This window comes from Chiloscyllium plagiosum, unplaced genomic scaffold, assembly GCF_037043375.1.
Source record: "Chiloscyllium plagiosum isolate Xiang-an unplaced genomic scaffold, Cpla_swu_hap1 HiC_scaffold_10, whole genome shotgun sequence".
NCBI lineage: Eukaryota > Metazoa > Chordata > Chondrichthyes > Orectolobiformes > Hemiscylliidae > Chiloscyllium > Chiloscyllium plagiosum.
This window is the reverse complement of record NW_028270148.1, coordinates 86,935,446-86,955,038: the sequence shown is the minus strand read 5'-3', so window position 1 is coordinate 86,955,038 and position 19,593 is coordinate 86,935,446. Positions and strand designations below refer to the sequence as shown.

Genomic DNA, 19,593 nt, shown 5'->3' with positions numbered 1-19,593 from the left:
TCCCTGGGCACATATCCACCCTAATGCTCTTCCAGGAGACCCAACACCACTTTGTTCTCAATCTCAAAATACCCAATAATATTAGAATGCTCCAAATACATCCCACTATCCTCCATACCCTTCTCTTCGGCGAATCATGATGCAAAGTACTCATTTAGGCTCTCACATCCTCTGCTTCCAAGCACAAGTTCCATTCTTTATCCTTGAGTGGTCCGACCTTCTCCCTCTTGTTTTTAAAGTATGTATAGAATGCCTTGGGATTCTCTTTAAGCCTACTCGGCAAGGTCATTTCATGATCTCTTCTTACTCTCCTAATTCACTGCTTGAATTCCTTCCTTTCTTTATATTTCTCATGTGCCCTGTCCAATTTTAGCTTACTAAACCTTACATCTGCTTCTTTTCCCCTTTTAACTAAATTCCTAACCTCCCTCGCTGTCTCAGGGTCCCTTACTTTGTCATCCTTGTCCTTTCTCCTTGCTGGAACATGCTGGTCCTAAACTTTCAACAGTAGATCTTTAAACAATTCCCTCATGTTAAATGTGGACTTGCCTGATAACAGCTCCTCCCAATTAATGCTCCCAAGCTCCTGCCTAATACTAATGTAGTTTTCCCTCCCCCAATTTAGTATCTTATCACAAGGTCCTGATTAATCCCTATTCATAGCTATCTTAAAACTTAATGAGTTGTGATCACTGTTTCCAAAATGGTCTCCAACTTAAGGTCAGTCACCTGGCCAGGCTCATCTGCTAATACAAGGTCAAGTATGGCTCCTTCTCTAGTTGGAGTCATGGGTATATGAATAGGAAGAGTTTGGAGGGATATGGGCCGAGTGCTGGCAGGTGGGACTAGATTGGGTTGGGATATCTGGTCGGCATGGATGGGTTGGACCGAACGGTCTGTTTCCATTCTGTACATCTCTATGACTCTTGAATACACATGACAAATTCTGCCCCATCTAAGCCTCTTGCTCTAATGGAGTCCCAGTCAGTGTTGGGGAAGTTAAAGAACTCTGGTCCCCACAACATTATCTCTGGATTAACATTCCAGTGATAATACCACTAGGCCTTTGTCTTCTTTCTATATGGACATTACCAAGGCCTCTGACAAGGTCCCTTATGGTAGGCTGGTACAAAAGGTAAAGTCACATGGGATCTGTGGTGAGCTGGTAAAGTGGATATAGAAGAGAACAACAGATGGAGTTTAATTGAGACAAATGTGAAGTGATGTATTTTGGAAGATCTAATGCAGAAGTGAAGCATACAGTAAATGGCAGAACTCTTAGTAACATCAATGTACAGAGGAATCAAGGCGTACAGGTTCACAGTTCCCTCAAATTGGCAACACAACTGCATAAAGGTATTCAAGCAGGCACATGACATGCTTGACTTCACCAGTTGTGTCATAGAGTGTAAACATTAGCCACATTTAGAATATTGTGTACAGGTCTGGTCACCACACTACACAAAGGATGTGGAGGCTTGGAGAAGGTACAAAAATATTTACCTAGGATGTTGCTTGGTTTAGAAGAGATTAGCTATGAGAGTTTGGACAAACTTGGTTTATTTTCACTTGAATATCACAGAATGAGGGGTGACCTAATAGAAGTTTACAAAATTATGAGAGGCATGAGTAGAATGGATATAAGGAGTCTTTTTCCAATGGTAGAAATACCAACTACTGGGGACATAGGTTTAAGGTAAAAGAAGGAAAGTTTAAAGAAGGTATGAGAGGAAGGTTTTTTTACAAGAAGGTGGTAAGTGCCTGGAATGCATTGCCAGAGGAGGTGGTGGAGGTGGACAAAATAGCAATGTATAAGAGGCATCTTGACAGATATATGAATATATAGGAATAGAAGGATATGGACTGCTTAGAGGCAAAAGATTTTTAATTTAGAAAGGCATCATGTGTCAGTGCAGTCTTGGTGGGCTGAAGGACTTGTTCCTGTGCAGTATTATTCTTTGTTCTTCATTTGTTCTTTGTACCTCTGTGAAATTGCAAGGAGTTCAAAACTAATTTTCACCATAAAATAAAAAAGTTGTCTGATTTCCAAAGAGAATGCTATACTATTGAAACTGATTTACTTGAAGCTTACAAAAGGGCCTATTTTGAAAATTTGTCTGTGTGTGTGTGACTGGACTTGAAATACTAACTCTGCATTCTCTCCACAGACTTGCTGAGTTTCTCAAGCAATTTCTGTTTTCATTTCAGGTGTGAACAAAATCATGTTCTGATCATTAAACAAAACTCAGAAAGTGTAGACTCCAATTAGACACCTTAAACTTCTATTTACCTTACTTTTTTCTCAATGATCCTAAAAATGTTCTTGTGTGAGCTTCTGTGACGTGCTTACATTTCTTTCTGTTTATTCCAATTGCTGGGCAACTCGTGAATGTTTGGTTGGCCATTATTTATGAGAAAGTTCATGTCACTTAGCCCTTGGCCCCTTTTAAGCATTTAGTTAGATCATACTTGTGAAACCTCATTTATTCAATCTGTAAGTCTTGATATATTTACCAAGTGAAAAATTTAGTTTTGCGAGATCCATTTGATCCAACATCTACAGTCTTTAGGAATAGACAGGTCTAGAATTGTTACAAACTTTTTGTTGACATTGTTCCCTCCCCACTCATAAGGCTAAATGTACATTTTTGGCCAGCTCATGGGACTTTGTGTAATATTGCCGTTGAATTTTATATCCAAAACTGGAATTGTACAAATCAACCCGTAATTACATAGCTTATGTTTACAGGTTTCAGGGTTACTTTGCCTGGAAATAAAGAGCAGAGCTAGGGTCTGATAACGATTAATTGAATAGAACAGTTAAGCAAGCTGTGACAGACACAACTTTAAAAAACTTGCTAGACATTCCTGTACAATAGCTGTAAAGGTACAAGAGTTTCACTTTAACAAAGTCCAATAGAGTTGCATGACAGGTTCTAAAATTTAGTAATGCAAAGTTGATAAGATGACTTGCAGTGACACATATTTTGAGAACAGTAAGTACAGCATGCTGTGAGGAGTCAAAAAAAAGTAGGAGATAAGATTGAATAAATGATAAACATAATGGTTCACAGCATATAGCTTCGGTTTTAAAAGCTTACAGATTGTAAGAGCAAAGGAAAGCTGAGAGCAATAAACAATACCATAGTAATGATACCAAAATGAAATAGAGGAAACTGTGTATTGAGCTTTCATATCAACAACTAACAATGCAAAGTTGAAAGTATTTACAAATATTTGGAGTTTATTTAATTGGCTATAGTTACAATTTATGCTACTTTGTTTATTTACCTATTAAAAAGGTGCCTGTATAAACTTTCTGGATGTTATGCAGGATTTTATAGGGTAAATAAAGAGAAATTGTTTTCAGTAGCAGGTGAATCTGTAACTATAAGACACAGATTCAAGGTTATTGACAAAATAAGCAGAAATTTGTCTGGCTATAAGGTTATGCATAGTGGTTAAAAGATGCATCAAAGATTTCAGAGCTTACATCTTAATATTGAGGTTTCCCAACTACTGAATAATTTTCACAGTAGGGGCCTGGTGAACATATGCAGGTTAGTCCTACATTAAAAAGATTTCAAAATGTGCAGTTGTTTTGTATTTTCACATATCTTTTAAGTGATTTATTTAAGGTAATGCAAAATAAACGAGAAGGGAATTCAGGAAGCATGATAATGCAGTGAATTGTTATGATTTGGAATGCTGAGAGAGGTTAAATTGGAATATATACTTGGAAATTACTTATTGAGCTTATATGGACTTCAAAGAAATGATTTGAATGGTTATACTAAAAGAGCTAAGATATAGGAGTCTCTTCAAGTGCATTGCTGAAAATGACACCATTCTAGTTTGCACTCAACAGGAGACTCACAAGACTTTATGGGCGGCACGGTGGCACAGTGGTTAGCACTGCTGCCTCACAGCACCGGAGACCCGGGTTCAATTCCCGCCTCAGGCGACTGACTGTGTGGAGTTTGCACGTTCTTCCCGTGTCTGCGTGGGTTCCCTCCGGGTGCTCCGGTTTCCTCCCACAGTCCAAAGATGTGCAGGTCAGGTGAATTCGCCATGCTAAATTGCCCGTAGTGTTAGGTAAGGGGTAAATGTAGAGGTATGGGTGGGTTGCACTTCGGCGGGTCGGTGTGAACTTGTTGGACCGAAGGGCCTGTTTCCACACTGTAATGTAATCTAATCTAAATACCAAGGGAAAAAGTAACAATATTTTATACTGCATAAAAAGATAGTGATGATTAGTTGGACTCTGATTGGTAGATGTATTGTCATGCCAAATGCACCAGTCACATGATGACTGACACAGAACTGCCAAGCTTTGTTTAAATCTAAACAAGGCAGGTTGATTGATTAGTTAAGGCATTGCTTTGAGAAATTAACCAGAGAATGGCTTTCACTTATTTAGGTAATTTGAACAAGGTGCATTGTGTGTATAGGCAGTCCCTGGGTTGCAAACAGATACCTTTCTAGAGTCTGTTTATAAATTGATTTGTATGCAAGTTGAAATGCAATGTAAGAAAAAATAAAATAGTCATTCGTAAGCTGAGGAACTTGTTGGATCTTTAAAATCACACCCATATGTGGGATTGTATTGTGGGATGGCCCGGTCCATCACCTATCATCCATCTCTGAGGCATCAAAATCCAAAGTTCAAAATCACACAACACCAGGTGATAGTCCAACAGGTTTATTTGGAAGCACACTAGCTTTCGGAGAGCCGCTCCTTCATCAGGCGATAGTGGAGGACACCACAATGTGTCCTCCTTATCACCTGATAAAGGAGCGGCGCTCCGAAAGCTAGTTTGCTTCCAATTAAACCTGTTGGACTATAACCTGGTGTTGTGTGATTTTTAACTTTGTACACCCCAGTCCAACACCGGCATCTCCAAATCATCAAAGTCCAAGCCTGTGTCCTGTCAATAGTACAGTGAACAGTTAAGCTCTACAGACCAGGAAGGCCCCAGGTTCAATAATTGGGTTAAATATTTTTAATCAACCTGCTTGGATACATTATGAAACAATTTGGTTCAGGTGGAATTCCAACCCAAGCTTCCTGGCTCAGAAGTAATGACTTTAACACTGTACCTAAAAAGTCCTATATTAATAATTGGTCTATATTGAGTTTAGTTCAATTCAGTTGTGTAAGCAGTTGAGCACTTTAATTGGATTCATTGCTCTAGGAATAGAAAGCAGAAAATTAACAACTGATCCTACCTCTGATGGTGCCACAGCCAAATAGTGGCTGATGAATAAGACCCACAAGTGCAGTATTTACAGTGAGTCAAGGGATATGCTGTAACATGAAAGTAATTCAATGTATTTATACTGTGCCTTTCACAACTTCAGGACATTCAAATTACAAACAATTAATGAAATGTGGTTAACTATTGTAATATTTGCAAATGTACACGTCAGTTTGCAAGGTTACACACACCAATGAGATGGGAACCGGAGCTATGGATCAGAGGATTGGGTAGCTGGTGAACAGGCAGATACAGCATGCAGAAAGTTTGAGGAAGGATAGGCAGTTGATGGGACAATCAGTGTGATAGATTGAAGTGTGCACACTCTAATGCTTGAAGTGTCAGGAACAAGGGTGATGAACTTAGGGAATAGATCAGTACTTGGAGCCAGGATGTTGTAGCCTTAACAGAGACTTGGATATCACAGGGGCAGGAAGGGTTGTTGGATGTTCCAGGTTTAGATGTTTCAAAAGGAAAAGGGAGTGAGGTAAAAGAAGTGGGGGAATAGCATTGTTAATCAGGGATAGTATAACAGCTGTCGACGAGGAGGGTTTGTCTACTGAATCATTATGGGTGGAAGTTAGAAACAGGAAAGGAGTAGTCATTTTATTAGGAGTTTTTTTATCTATCCTCAATACCAACAGAGACATGAAGGAGCAGGTTGGGAGGCAGATTTTGGAAAGGTGCAGTGGGACTAGATTGGGTTGGGATATCTGGTCGGCACGGACGGGTTGGACCGAAAGGTCTGTTTCCATGCTGTATATCTCTATGACTCTATGACTCCAACAGGATTGTTGTCAGGGTGACTTCAATTTCCCTAATATTGATTGGAACCTCCTTAGTGCAAATAAATTGAATGGGCAGATTTGTCAGGTGTGTCCAGGAAGGATTCCTGAATCAATATGCAGATAGGCTGACTAAAGGGGAGGCCAAATTGGATTTGGTGCTTGGCAATGAACCAGGTCAGGTGTCAGATCTCTCGGTGAGACAGCATTTTGGTGATAGTGATCACAATTCCCTGACCCTTACTATAATCTTGGAGAGGGATAGGAGCAGCAGGCATGGGAAGTATTTAATTGGGGGAGGGGGAAATTACAATACTATTTGGCAGGAATGGTGGAGCATAAAGTGGGAACAGATATTTTCAGGGGAATGCATGACAGAAATGTGGAGGTTGTTCAGGGAGCACTTGCTGTGATTGCTGGGTAGGTTTGTCTCACTGGGGCAAGGATGGGATGGTAGGGTGAAGAAACGTTAGATGACACAAGATTTGGAAAATCTAGTCAAGAGGAAGAAGGAAACTTACTTAAGGTTGAGGAAGCAAGGATCAGACAGGGCACTAGAGGGTTACAAGGTATCCAGGAAGGAACTGAAGAATGGACTTAGGAGAGCTAGAAGGGGATATGAAAAAGCCTTGGGGAATAGGATTAAGAAAAACCCCAAGTCCTTCTACACTTTAGTGAGGAACAAGAGGATGGCTAGAGTGAGGGCAAAGCCAATCAGGGATAGGGGAGGGAATTTGTACCTGGAGTTGGAGGAGGTAGGGGAGGTCCTTAATGAATACTTTGCTTCAGTATTCACTAATGAGAGGGACCTTGTCATTTGTGAGGACAGAATGAAACAGGCTGATACGCTGCAAGTTTTATAAAACATGAAGTTAGGTAAGTCTACTCAGCCAGATGGGATATTCCCAAGGTTACTATGGGAAGCGAGGGAAGAAATTGCTGCTCCTTTGGCAATGAGCTTTGTGTCCTCACTATCCACTGGAGTAGTACCAGATGATTGGAGGGTGGCAAATGTTATTCCCTTGTTCAAGAAAGGGAGTAGGGATAACCCTGAGAATTACAGACCAGTCAATCTTACATTGGTGGTGAGCAAATTATTGGAGAGGATTCTGAGATCCGGGATTTATGATTATTTGGAAAAACATAACTTGTTTAGAGATAATCAGCATGACTTTGTGAGGGGCTGGTCACGCCTCAGAAGCTTTATTGAATTCTTTGAGGATGATAAAAAACACATTGATGAAGGTAGAGCAGTGGTTGGGGTGTATATGGATTTTAGCAAGGCGTTTGACAAGGTTCCCCATGGTAGGCTCATTCAGAAAGTAATGAGGCATGGGATACAAGGAAATTTGACTGTCTGGATACAGAATTGGCTAGCCCATAGAAGACAGAGGGTGGTAGTAGTTGGAAAGTATTCAGGCTGGAGCTTGGTGACCAATAGTATTTTGCAGGGATTTTTCTGGTCCTCTGCTCTTTGTGATTTTTATAAATTACTTGGATGAGAAAGTGAAAGGTTAGGTTAATAAGTTTACAGATGACACGAAGGTTGGTGGAGTTATGGATAGTGTGGAGGGCTGTTGTAGGTTGCAACAAGACATTGACAGAATGCAGAGTTGGGCTGATAAGTGGCAGATGGAATTCAACCTGGAAAAGTCTGAAGTGATTCATTTTGGAAAGTCAAAATTGAATTCAGATTACAGGGTTAAAGGCAGGATTCTTGGCAGTGTGAAGGAACAGAAGGATCTTGGGGTCCATGTCCATTGATCCCTCTAAGTTGCCACCCAAGTTGATAGGGTTGTTAAGAAGATGCATGGTGTCTTGGCTTTCATTAGCAGGGGGATTGAGTTTAAGAGCCATGAGGTTATGCTGCAGCTCTATAAAGTCCTTCACAGATGCTACCAGACCCGCTGAGCTTTTCCAGCAACCTCTGTTTTTGTTTCTGATTTACAGAATCCGCAGTTCTTTTGGCTTTTATTTAGTATTAGCTATATGTTGCCTTCATGACTTTGGAATGTCTGAAACTGACTTGCAGCTGATTAGTATTTTTGAATATTGTCACTGTTAATATGAAGTGCAGAAATCAAATTGTGCAGGGCAAGGTTCCACTAAGTGATGTTGCTCAATAAATATTATTCATTACACAAGTGAAAACACTCCTACTCTATAAAATAGCACATTGGATCTTTTATATTTATGAAGAGAAAAATAAAGTCTTAGCTTAACATTGTAAACTAAAGCACCTTCAGTGCTGCACTGGTGGTTGAAATCAGATTTTAGGGCATGAAATCCAACCTTCCAATTCAGAAGCAAGAACATCAGTACTGAACTACCATTAGCAATTACATTGTGTGGTGACTCTCTGACCATCCATAGGTTATCTGATCATGCTGAAATGCACAAATCTATTATTTCAGCAGATTTGTCTTCTGTTTTTGCTTTAGGCACTGACATAGAGCATTTTAACTCATTATAAGTCTTTTCAGCTTTTTATTTTACACAGAACTTATGTTTTCTCTGGAAACTTTCACATGCCATCGGTGATGTTGAGCATTCACTGTTATACTCATATCTTAAATTTTTACTAGTATAACAAAAATAGAAATTACACCTGACCGAACTGGATGGCACGGTGGCTCAGTGGTTAGCACTGTTACCTCACAGTGCCAGGCCTTGGGTTTGACTGCACCCTTGTGTGACTGTGTGGAGTTTGCACATTTTCTATGTCTGTGTGGATTCCCTCTGGGTGCTTTGATTTTGTCCCATCCAAAATGTGTTGGTAGGTGGATTGGCCATTCTAAATTGTCCATAGTGTCCATGGATGCGCAGGCTCGGTGGGTTAGCCAAGGGACTTGTGGGGTTAAAAGGATAAAGTAGGGGGTTGGGTCTGGATGGGATATTCTTCAGAGGGTTGGTGTGGACTCCATGGGCCAAAAGGCTTGCTTCCATATTGTAAGGATTCTACGGTTCAAAATTAATGTGTTTCCAATTTTTTTTTAGAATTTGAATCCTTACAGTGTGGAAACAGGCCCTTCGGCCCAACAAGTTCACACTGACCCGCTGAAGAATAACCCACCTAGACCCATTCCTCTACCTTACATTTACCCCTGAACACTATGGGCTATTTAGCATGGTCAATTCAGCTAACACACACATCTTTGGATTGTGGGAGGAAACCCAAGCATCCAGAAGAAACCCACACAGACATGGTGAGAATGTGCAAATGCAGTTGCCCAAAGCTGGAATCAAACCCAGGTCCCTGGCACTGTGAGTCAGCAGTTCAAATCACTGAGCCACCGTGCACATGCTTCTTCATTTTCTCTCTGAAAGGAATTCGAGATGTCAAGATAGGGAGGTGGATGGAGGGTTAGATGTTATGATTAGAGATTAGATTACTTACAGCGTGGAAACAGGCCTTTCGACCCAACAAGTCCACACTGACCCGCTGAAGTGCAACTCACCCAAACCCATTCCCCTACATTTACCCCTTCACCTAACACTACGGGCAATTTAGCATGGCCAATTCACCTAACCTGCACATTTTTTTGGATTTTGGGAGGAAACCGGAGCACCCAGAGGAAACCCACGCAGACACGGGGAAAACGTGCAAACTCCACACAGAGAGTCGCCTGAGGCGGGAATTGAACCCGGGTCTCTGGCGCAACATCTTTTCAACATTCTTATAATATGAAAATAATTTTAAATTCTTCAGAATGACATGTTTGATTAAGTGCCTGCTGTGTAATTTAACATACTATTGGAAGAACAAATAAATCTGCTGAAAAAATGGATTTGTGCATTACAGCATGATCAGACAACCCAAATATGGCTGTCACCAGTGGGGAGGTGACCCATAGGCTAGGCATTTTTTTTTTAACTCTGGACTAGGATAACCAGGTGAAGGGAGGCATACCAGCCCTCCCCCAAAACCAGCAATAGAAGTGGGCTTACCTTAAGAGGGAGGAAGGGTCTTTGAGATTATTGTGTTGTGATAGTATTGAGTGACTGATTTAAGACACGTTCCATTGCCAGCTCTGTTGCTGCCCTGACAGCTCCTTGACTAATAAGTATTAGTGTGGCCACAGTCAGTTGAATTTGAACAGAAGCATCTAGAAGTCACAGAAACAGCAAAAGTTACATTATGCGTCTCTGTGGAATGAGAGTGGGTCAGGGGAAATGAAGAAATCAGCTAGGCTAGCTGCTGTTTAAACACACATGAAGCTAACTCCACAAAGCTGCTCTGTTTACAGGGTCTATGGTTGTAAAAAAAGAGCTAGCCTCCAAGAAGAAGGGAGGGGCGAAGCATGAATCATAGAAGTACTTCATCAAACCCACGTTAATTCAGAGCTTTAAAAGGAAGTGACATAGAATAGGGAGAGACGTCAGCTGAGAACACATTTCTCCTCCAAGCCCATCCCCTGGGTGGAGCCCACCTCCCTACAAGCATCAGATGAGTTTACTGCTTGTTAAAACGTTATAGTTTATTTCCTCTCTGCTACGGAGATACACGTGCCAAAAACTATTTGTTTGAAGGTATGTGAAACAGTTCAGATTCGTTTAACTCCACAGCGCGTTTTCTGATGCTTGAATGTTTTTCGAAAAGCTTGAAAAGGATGTCAAAACCAGACAGCTAGTCAAACTAGTCTATGCATAAGAATAAAAGCTCGATTATTTATCTAGATTCTTCTAGAGTTGGGTAGCAACATTCAGTTAAATATCACAAGCTGAATGTAGACGAAGGAAACATTGATCCTTCCCAGAATCGGAGAGGGTTAGTGTTAAAACGTGTCTGATGAATCGATCCAGCTTTGCTGGCTGCTGCTTTTGTATCCTTTACACTCCCCCTTTCTGTTACCATAGTTACGGCCATGGCAAAGATTTCAGAAATGCTACTATTGATCCATTCTAGTCATAGTATCTGAATCCTGAAAAGCAGTGTTTGAAATTACGACAACCACTTCATATTGTGTAATTTTATTTTCCTTCGAGGGGTATGCACGTTACCACGGCAACTGGTAAGTTGCTTTCCCAAATGTGCTTTTCCACTTCAAGAGGCCTCTTACACGTGTGTGTGTGGTTATAATATAGCTTAATCTTTGAATACTGATCTATAAAAGTGAAACGATAATTTCAGTTCTAAGAAACAAAACCACACAATTGACGTAGTTTTTTTTAGTTTTACTTTTTCTTCATGTTTTTCAAATATAGGGGCTTTCCATGACTCACTTGATTTAAACCTGAAAGTGCTGGAAAAAGAATTTATTAAGCCTGTCAGCATCTGTTAGCCTTTTAAGTCTTATATAACTTCTCTAGAACTGAAGGTAATAGGAAAATAGTTCTTGTTGATGACTATGGAGAAAGAGAAATGAGTGAAACAGATAGAGGGTGCCCAGAGCAAAAGATAAAGGGAGGGGTAATGTAACTAGAGGAGTGAATAGAAAATAGGTTGGCTTTGCTGATTGCAATCACATGCAAGCAAAGTACTGATGGGTGGATGGAATGAAGGGGTGTAACCAAAATGTAAGACAGTATCTGTGTATTGAAGGTTGTAAAGTTGGAAAATGAGGTTCCCTTCCTTTAGCTGTGTTTGGCTTCACTGTAGCAGGCCAAGGACTGCAACAAGAGCAAGGTAGTGTACTGAAATGGCAAGAAGCTGGAAAATCAGGGTAATTCTCATACAGAGCAGAGGTGTTCAGCAGAGTGGTCATCCAGTCTTCTCAATGTATAGGAGACCACATTGTAAGCAGCAAATAAAACAGAGGAGATTGCAAGAATTATAAGTAACTACAGTTTCAAAGGGAAGCTATGTTTGTCTCTTGGATAATGAGAAAGTAAAATAGAAAACTCTGCAATTGCATGGGGATGTGGAGCAGTTTTTTGGCTGAAGAAATGTTAGGAGTGACAGAAGAATGGACCAGGGTGTCACATAGGGTGTAGCTCCTGCAGAATGCTGATAGGAGAGGGGGAAATATGTTTGGAGACCACCTCCTGCAGGAGGTAGAGGAAATAGTGAAGGGTGATTATTTGAATGCAGAGGTTGCTAGAAAGTGAGGACAGTGGGATCTTTGGGAGAGTGGAAGGGATGAGACTGTGGTGTGAACATGAGCCAGGCGTGATAGTGCTATGATCCTTGTTTTTTTTTGAGGATAAAGGACAAATATGTAGAATTGTTTTAAAAAGTGGCATCATTTGAAACAGATGAGATGGAGAAACTGAGTGAATGGAGTTCTTACAGGAAGCAGGCTATGAGGAAGTGACCTTCAGATTGATTGGCCTCTTCCACCTCACCCTGCCCCAGGGCTTGTCTGCATGGGTTTACTCTCGTCAAAACCAACATTGTTTCTGCTATTTCCACTTAAATTTACACCTATTTTGTACCTAAATTATTCCTTTACTACCATTGGCACTCCATTTGTCTTTTACCCTGTTCATCCTCACCATCCCTTCCTCTTGTCAACAGCATAAAAACATCATTTTCTAGCTGTCAGTTTCTGAAGAGTCATATCAGACTCCGTGTCCTTTTGTTTCTCTCCCCATAGATGCTATCAAACCTGTTGAGTTTTCTTCCAGCATCCCTATTATGTTTCCTTTTGATCTGAGTGATTAATTTCAAATTAGTTACAAGTACTTGGTATGGTAAAATTGTTGTGGCTGTTTTTTATGAAGTTTGAAAATTGTTGCCTCATTAGCTGTAGCTTAAGGTCAAGCCTTGTAATGATATAGAAGTCCAAATCATCTGGCTGGAAAAAGAGTTCATGTTGAAAGTTACAATATGCAATCTGATAAGCAAGGTCATGTGAAGAAGCTTATACTTGTAATCCCAAGTCTATTTTTTTTCAATTGTGATAATTAGTAGTGTAATAAATCTTCCAAAAGTTTCACAATTTTTATTTTTTTTCTTAACATGCATTTGTCTTTTTTCCTTTTTTGTTCAATCGAATCATCTTTGTTTCTTTTTCTCTTTGGTTTTCTTCTGGTTTGCTGTAATTTGTCCTGTCTGTTTGTTTTTCTTCCCTTTTTTGGTCCGTGAATCTCACATCTTTCATGGAAATAAACTAGGTTGTCCTATTATTTATAAAAACCCTAGATGCCCTAGATGCCCTGATACCGTTTCCATGATGTTAACTGCAAGTTATTTAGCTAAAGGATAGAGGAAAAGGGTTAATTAATAGTTCATGCCATAGTGTCCCACTCTGCCAAATTTTGATATTCTGTGCAGTGGAGAAGGTAAGACGAGGATTGATGCTTAGCATGTTAATCTCAATCATGTTTCTTTTGAAACTTTTGTAATCTGCCTCATGTCCCCAAAGTTTGAATAATAAAGCAAAGAAAACTGCTATTTTAATAACACCTTAACTCAGTGTGCCAAATGTCTTGCACAAATGGCTTGGAGGTAAATATACAACCAGTTTGTGCACAACAAGATCACATGCGAGTATGAGATGAATAACCAGTTCACTTAATCGTGGTAGTCTCTGTTTTGAGAAGGGGAACATGTTGGCCAGGAGAATTCCTCTCTCTTTAATTTCCATCTGGGTAGGCAGGGCTTTGGTTTAACATCTTGGCCAACTGGCAAGACATTCATTCATGCAGTGCTGCAGCCTGTAGATGATGAACTCCAGCCTTAGTCAAGCATAAATCCATGATGATCTGACTTTGAGATGAGTTTCTTTTTGTTTGAATTCTAATAACCAAGCAAAGGCTTAAGCTACATTTTGTTTCAGTCAACTTATGACAAACTTCTGGAAGATGAGACTTGATCCTAGAATGTTTGGCCAATTTAATTGCAGGCTACTATTTTTTTCCTTTTTAATGAAAGAGCAAATAATTTAAGGAAAGCTTATCCTGTGCCAATTTTTATGATTCCCTCCCCCCAATCAGTTTTATAGCAGCTAATTCTCTGGGGAGTGAGTAAATTTTGAAAGTAGAATCATTAAAGTATCCAAATTTGCATGTTGTCTAGATTGTGGCTTGTTAAGAGCAAAACAGTGGGATAGAATGAATTATCATTTAATAATAAAACATGTCTGGACAGTTTTTATTTTTAAATGACCCCCTTCTAGGAGTGGAATGGACTTGAATCTGGACCTTCTGACCCAGAGCACCAAGAACTTGTATTCAGGCATTGCTTTTCAATTCCTCTGAATAAAATTGATAGTCAATATGCTGCACTCAGACTATCCTGAAGTAAGAAACACACTGCACGCAGCAAGGTCACAGTCATCAATTGAATAAATTTTAATTGAGTTTTTAATGTATATGTTGTTTTGAGGGATCATTATTTGCCAGAATAGTAACAGAACTCCTCTGCATTTTGTAGTTCTTGAAATCTCATTCCTACCTGAGGGCAGATAGTTTAGTGTCTTATTTGGAACTTGACTCCCCAGCGCAGCATTTCCCTTTATTGGATGTCAATGTAGGTTTTGTGCTCAAGACTCTGAACTGAACCTTCTAACCTAGAGACAAATCCTGAGCCAAGACTGAAGAGTGGAAGAGGTATAAATGAATGATGTGATTCTCTGATTTAGAATCCTGTGAAACTTGAATCATTTACATTATTTCATATCTCTCTCACCCTGTGTTACTACTACTAATTTCTGAATAGTATGGTATCCTATTGGAACGGCTTTAAGTCAGCATAAACAAAATGAATAGATGAAATACCTTTCGCTTGTTATTACCCAGGCAAGCTCCACTTCCTGGTGAACATGCTGAACACTGCTTTTAAATCCAGGCTCTGAATTCCAACATGTTTGATACTCCTGAACTCTGCCATTATAGAATCAAAAATAAATTGCTTGACAAGAGAAATAATGCAATTTCCCATAGAAATTAATGTAATGTACAAAATCTTTCTGTCAATAGTATTAAACAGAAATAAAATGGTGATCTCCTAATATAAAGTTATTGTCAGTGTCTTTGATTGGTTTCATGCACAAATCCAGTCAATGAACATTAATGTCCAAATCATCCTCATCCTTAGCTAGAACATGGAGGCTAATCCCTTTAAATTTATAACTTTGAACAAACACCATCCAACAGAGATGTTGAACAAAATCTTTCCCATCAAACACCCCTTCCCCCTTGCTTTGCATACTTATGAACAAGTAGGTGTACACTATTCAACCTCTTGAGCATGCTCCTCCATTCAATGACATGATGGCTGATTTGATTGTAACATCAAATCTGTATTCCTGCTCAGCTATGATAACCTTTCAACCCCTTGCTTAACAAAAATCTATTCACCTTTGCCTTAATACTCAGACTTTGATTTCACTGCTTTTTCAGAAAATTCACTTCACCTGTGTTTTTAAATGGACAACACTGGTTTTTAAACAGTGACTGTAATTCTTGATACTCATAAGAAAAAAAACATCCTTTTGACATCCAACTTGTCAAGATGCTTCTTGAGTCTTTCAATTAAGTCACCTCTTATATTTGCTGGAGTTTAGAAGAATAAGCCTCTCCTATCCAGTTTTTCCCTCCAGGTGACCTATCCATTTTCAGGTATTTGTCTAGTAAATCTCCTCTGAAGTACCTCCTGTTTTTAATATTGTTCCTTTTTAAGGTGGCAGTACAGTACACCAGTGCTCCAGTGTGGTGTTAACAGTGTCCTGTATAAGTGAAGCATAACCTCCTCCTCCTAACTTAATACCTCTTGGAATAAATGTTATGTTCGAGGAGCTTTCTTGTTTCCTGGCCACAAGGACAGTTTCACATTTTTCCCGCATGATATTGCATTTTTGATACTTTTATTCACCTATTTAATCTATATCTTTTCATTAGTCTCCTTGCATCACTTGCAGAACTTTAATTTCCTACTTATCTTTATCATTGGTAAATTTTGCAAGCATACTTTCATATGACTCACTCATACAAATTGTAAACAGTTAAGGTCCTAGCTTCAATCTCTGTGGCACACCACACCGTACATCTTGACAATCTGAAAAAAGACCATTATGCTACCTCTGTTTTCTACGAAGCAGCTGATATCTATTATGCCAATATGTTGCCTCTACACCCTGAATTTTTATTGTTCTACGTTTTTGATATGGTACCTTTCATCAAATGTCTTCTGGAAATCTTAAGTATATTCAATTCATTGGTTCCCCTCTATCAACAGCACATACTACTTTATACCTCTACAGATTGGTTAACCATGATTCGTTTTCACAAAACCATGCTGACTCCGATTTATCTTCAGTTTTTCTTAGGGCTGTGCTTATAGGGGCATGTTTGACATCATCTTTATGGCACATTAAGCTCAATAGCTTGTAATTTCTTGTTTTCAGTCTTTTTTTTTGAATAATGAAGTTACATTTGCTATCTTCCAAACTAATGGGAAATTCTTCACCAAATCAAGTGAGGTTTGGAAAATTAAAACTCTATCAGCCACCTCACTGGACACCAATCACTACTTTGAACACTGGGAAGGGATCCATCAAAATCCAGGTATTTGACAGCCTGCTATAACTCCAAACTTACTCCATACCAATTCACTGGTGATTTGTATCTTTTTTCGTTTTTTTTTGTCTCTCCCTTGTATCTCTTTCTGGATTTTACTTGTTTCCAGTGCAAAATATCTGTTCAATTCATTTGCCAACTTATTTTCCATTCAAAAGTGCATCGAGAAAATTAGTACAGGACCAAAACCCATTTTATGAAGTTCTCTGTTCTTTTTTTTTTAAAAGGAAGGACAAACTTAATTTTTATAGTTCATGCCTAGCTTTTTCATTTCTTAATTTCTCACTCCTTTATTAACTTCTGACTAGTATGCCATCTGACTTTGTGTTTAACACTATCTTTTAATGTTTCTAGTTAACCACTAATAGTGGGTGTGTGTCTTACTTCTGCTTACTCATTAGAATGTATCTATTTTTAGATATTCTGAAATATTTGTGTGCGGCACGGTGGCACAGTGGTTAGTACTGCTGCCTCACAGCGCCAGAGACCCGGGTTCAGTTCCCGCCTCAGGCGACTGACTGTGGAGTTTGCATGAACTCCCCGTGTCTGCGTGGGTTTCCTCCGGGTGCTCCGGTTTCCTCCCACAGTCCAAAGATGTGCAGGTCAGGTGAATTGGCCATGCTAAATTGCCTGTAGTGTTAAGTAAGGGGCAAATGTAGGGATATGGGTGGGTTGTGCTTCGGCAGGTTGGTGTGGACTTGTTGGGCCAAAGGGCCTGTTTCCACACTGTAATGTAATGTAATCTAAATCTAAATCCTATTAAATATTTGTTATTGCATCTATATTGACATATCCTCTAATGCAATTAGCAAATTCACTATAGCTGTCTTTTGTTTTCACAACCACCGTTAACTAAGATTTAAATCAGTAGTTTCAGACTCCCTCCTCTCTCCCTCAAACTGTATAAAATTCGATCCTTTTATGGTTGCTTCTACCTAATGAGTGCCTTTACTACATGATCATTGGGCAATAAGATCTGACAGAATTATTTTGAATATATTCTGCTGTCTGGTTGTGATTTAGATCATACTGTTCTAAGAATATATCCTGTAAACATCCTAATGAACTCATGTAGGCTTCCCTTTCCTTTTTGGTTTCCCCAGTCTGTTTAGATTAATATCACTCATTATTATTGCCAAGTCTTTCTCTCAAACTTTGATAATTCTCTATTATATTTATACAATAGAAATCATAGTAATACAGCATGGAAATGGACCCTTCAGTCTAACTAGTCCATGCTGACAATGTTCCCAAGCTAAACTGGTCACGCCTGCATTTGGCCCATATCCCATTAATCCTTTCCTATTCATGGACTTCATTCTACCTTAGGGGACTTTTACATCACTGCTATAAATTCACTTAGTCATAGAGATATATAGCATGGAAACAGACCCTTCGGTCCAACTTGTCCATACTGACCAGATGTACTAAACTAATCTAGTCCCATTTACCAGCACTTGGCCCATATCCCTGTAAACCCTTCCTAATCATGTACCCATCCAGATGCCTTTTAAATGTTGTAACTGTACCAGCCTCTACCACTTCCTCTGGCAACTCATTCCATGCATGCACAACCCTCTGTGTGGAAAAAGTTGCCCCTTAGGTCCCTTTTTAATATTTTTTTTCTCCTCACCCTGCACCTATGCCCTCTATTTTTGGATTCTCCACTCCAAGGAAAATACCTTGTCTATTTCTATCCTATCCATGCCCCTCATGATTTTCATAAGGTCACCCCTCAGCCTCCGATGCTCCAGGGAAAACAGCCTCAGCCTATTCGGCCTCTCCCGCTAGTTCAAATCCTTCCCACCCTGGCAACATCCTTGTAAATCTTTTCTGAACCCTTTCAAGTTTCACAATATTCTTCCAATAGGGAGAAGACCAGAATTGCATGCAATATTCCAAAAGTGGCCTAACCATATCCTGTACAGCTGCAACTCCCAACTCTTATACTCAATATTCTGACCAATAATGGAAAATATACCAAACACTTTCTTCAAATATCCTATCTACCTGTGACTATTTTCAAGAAACTATGAACCTGCACTCCAAGGTCTCTTTTTATTTTTCAGTAACACTGCCCAGGACCTTACCACTAAGTGTATAAGTCCTGCTCTGATTTACCTTTCCAAAACGCAGGACCTGGCATTTATCTAAATTAAACTCCATCTACCACTCATCATCCCATTGGTCCATCTCATTAAGATCCCATTGTACTCTGATGTAACCTTCTTCACTGTCCACCACACCTCCAATTTGGTGTCATCTACAAACTTACTAAGTATGCCTCTTATGTTCACATCCAAATTATTTATGTAAATGACAAATTAGTGGACCCAGCACTTATCCTTGTGGCGCACCACTAGTCACAGGCCTCCAGTCTGAAAAACAACCCTCCACCATCACCATGATCCTTTTTTTTTTTGGCCTCCTGATTTCCCTCTTACTCCTATTGCCTTTTATACTCTTAAGGATGATTCACAAATCTCTGGTGTCTATGCCTGACGTATGCTTCCTTCTTTTTAAAAAATCAATTCTCTAGTCATCTAACATTCCCTACAACTACTAGCCTTTCCTTTTAACCCTAACAGGAGCATATTATATCTGGTCTCTTATCTCATCTTTTGAAGAGTTCCCATTTCCCGGCCATTTCTTTACCTGTGAACATCTGCCCTCAGTCAGCTTTTGAAAGTTCTTGCCTACTACCATTTAAATTGGAGGAAGGTTAATTTAGAACTTCAACTTTTAGATCCGGTCTATCCTTTTCCATCACTATTTTAAATCTAATAGAATTATGGTCGCTGGCCCTAAAGTGTTTCCCCACTGACACCTCCGTCACCTGCCCTGCCTTATTTCCCAAGTGTTAGTCAAGTTTTGCACCTTCTCTAGTAGGTACATCCACATACTGAATCAGAATATTGTCTTGTACACACTTAACAAATTCCTGTCCATCTAAATCCTTAACACACTGGCAGTTCTAGTTTAGATTTGGAAAGTTAAAATCCCCTACCATAACCACCCTATTATTCTTACACGTAACTGAAATCTCCTTACAAATGTTTCTCAATTTCTCACTGACTATTAGGGGTTCC

The 19,593-nt window shown here is 39.5% G+C and overlaps 1 protein-coding gene and 1 long non-coding RNA gene across 4 annotated transcripts in view; one reads left to right on the top strand and one right to left on the bottom strand.

Moving 5' to 3' along the window:
* The window catches only part of LOC122552979 (uncharacterized), a 99,543-nt gene extending 89,247 nt beyond the window's left edge, over positions 1-10,296 (bottom strand). The window contains exons 1-2 of the long non-coding RNA XR_015758490.1: positions 9,992-10,296; positions 5,230-5,308 (exon numbers count right to left, since the gene is read on the bottom strand). This is a non-coding gene — a long non-coding RNA (uncharacterized LOC122552979). The remainder of the gene's footprint in view (positions 1-5,229; positions 5,309-9,991) is intronic.
* agpat4 (1-acylglycerol-3-phosphate O-acyltransferase 4 (lysophosphatidic acid acyltransferase, delta)) overlaps positions 1-19,593 on the top strand; it is a 190,784-nt gene that overhangs the window by 33,769 nt on the left and 137,422 nt on the right. For 2 of the 3 annotated variants that reach the window (XR_015758489.1, XM_043696316.2), the window contains exon 1: positions 10,451-10,573. The exons of the other annotated variant lie outside the window; for it this stretch is intronic. The gene's annotated coding sequence lies outside the window, so the exon portion shown is untranslated. Of the gene's footprint in view, positions 1-10,450; positions 10,574-19,593 lie in introns of those variants that run through there. 3 annotated transcript variants of the gene reach the window in all.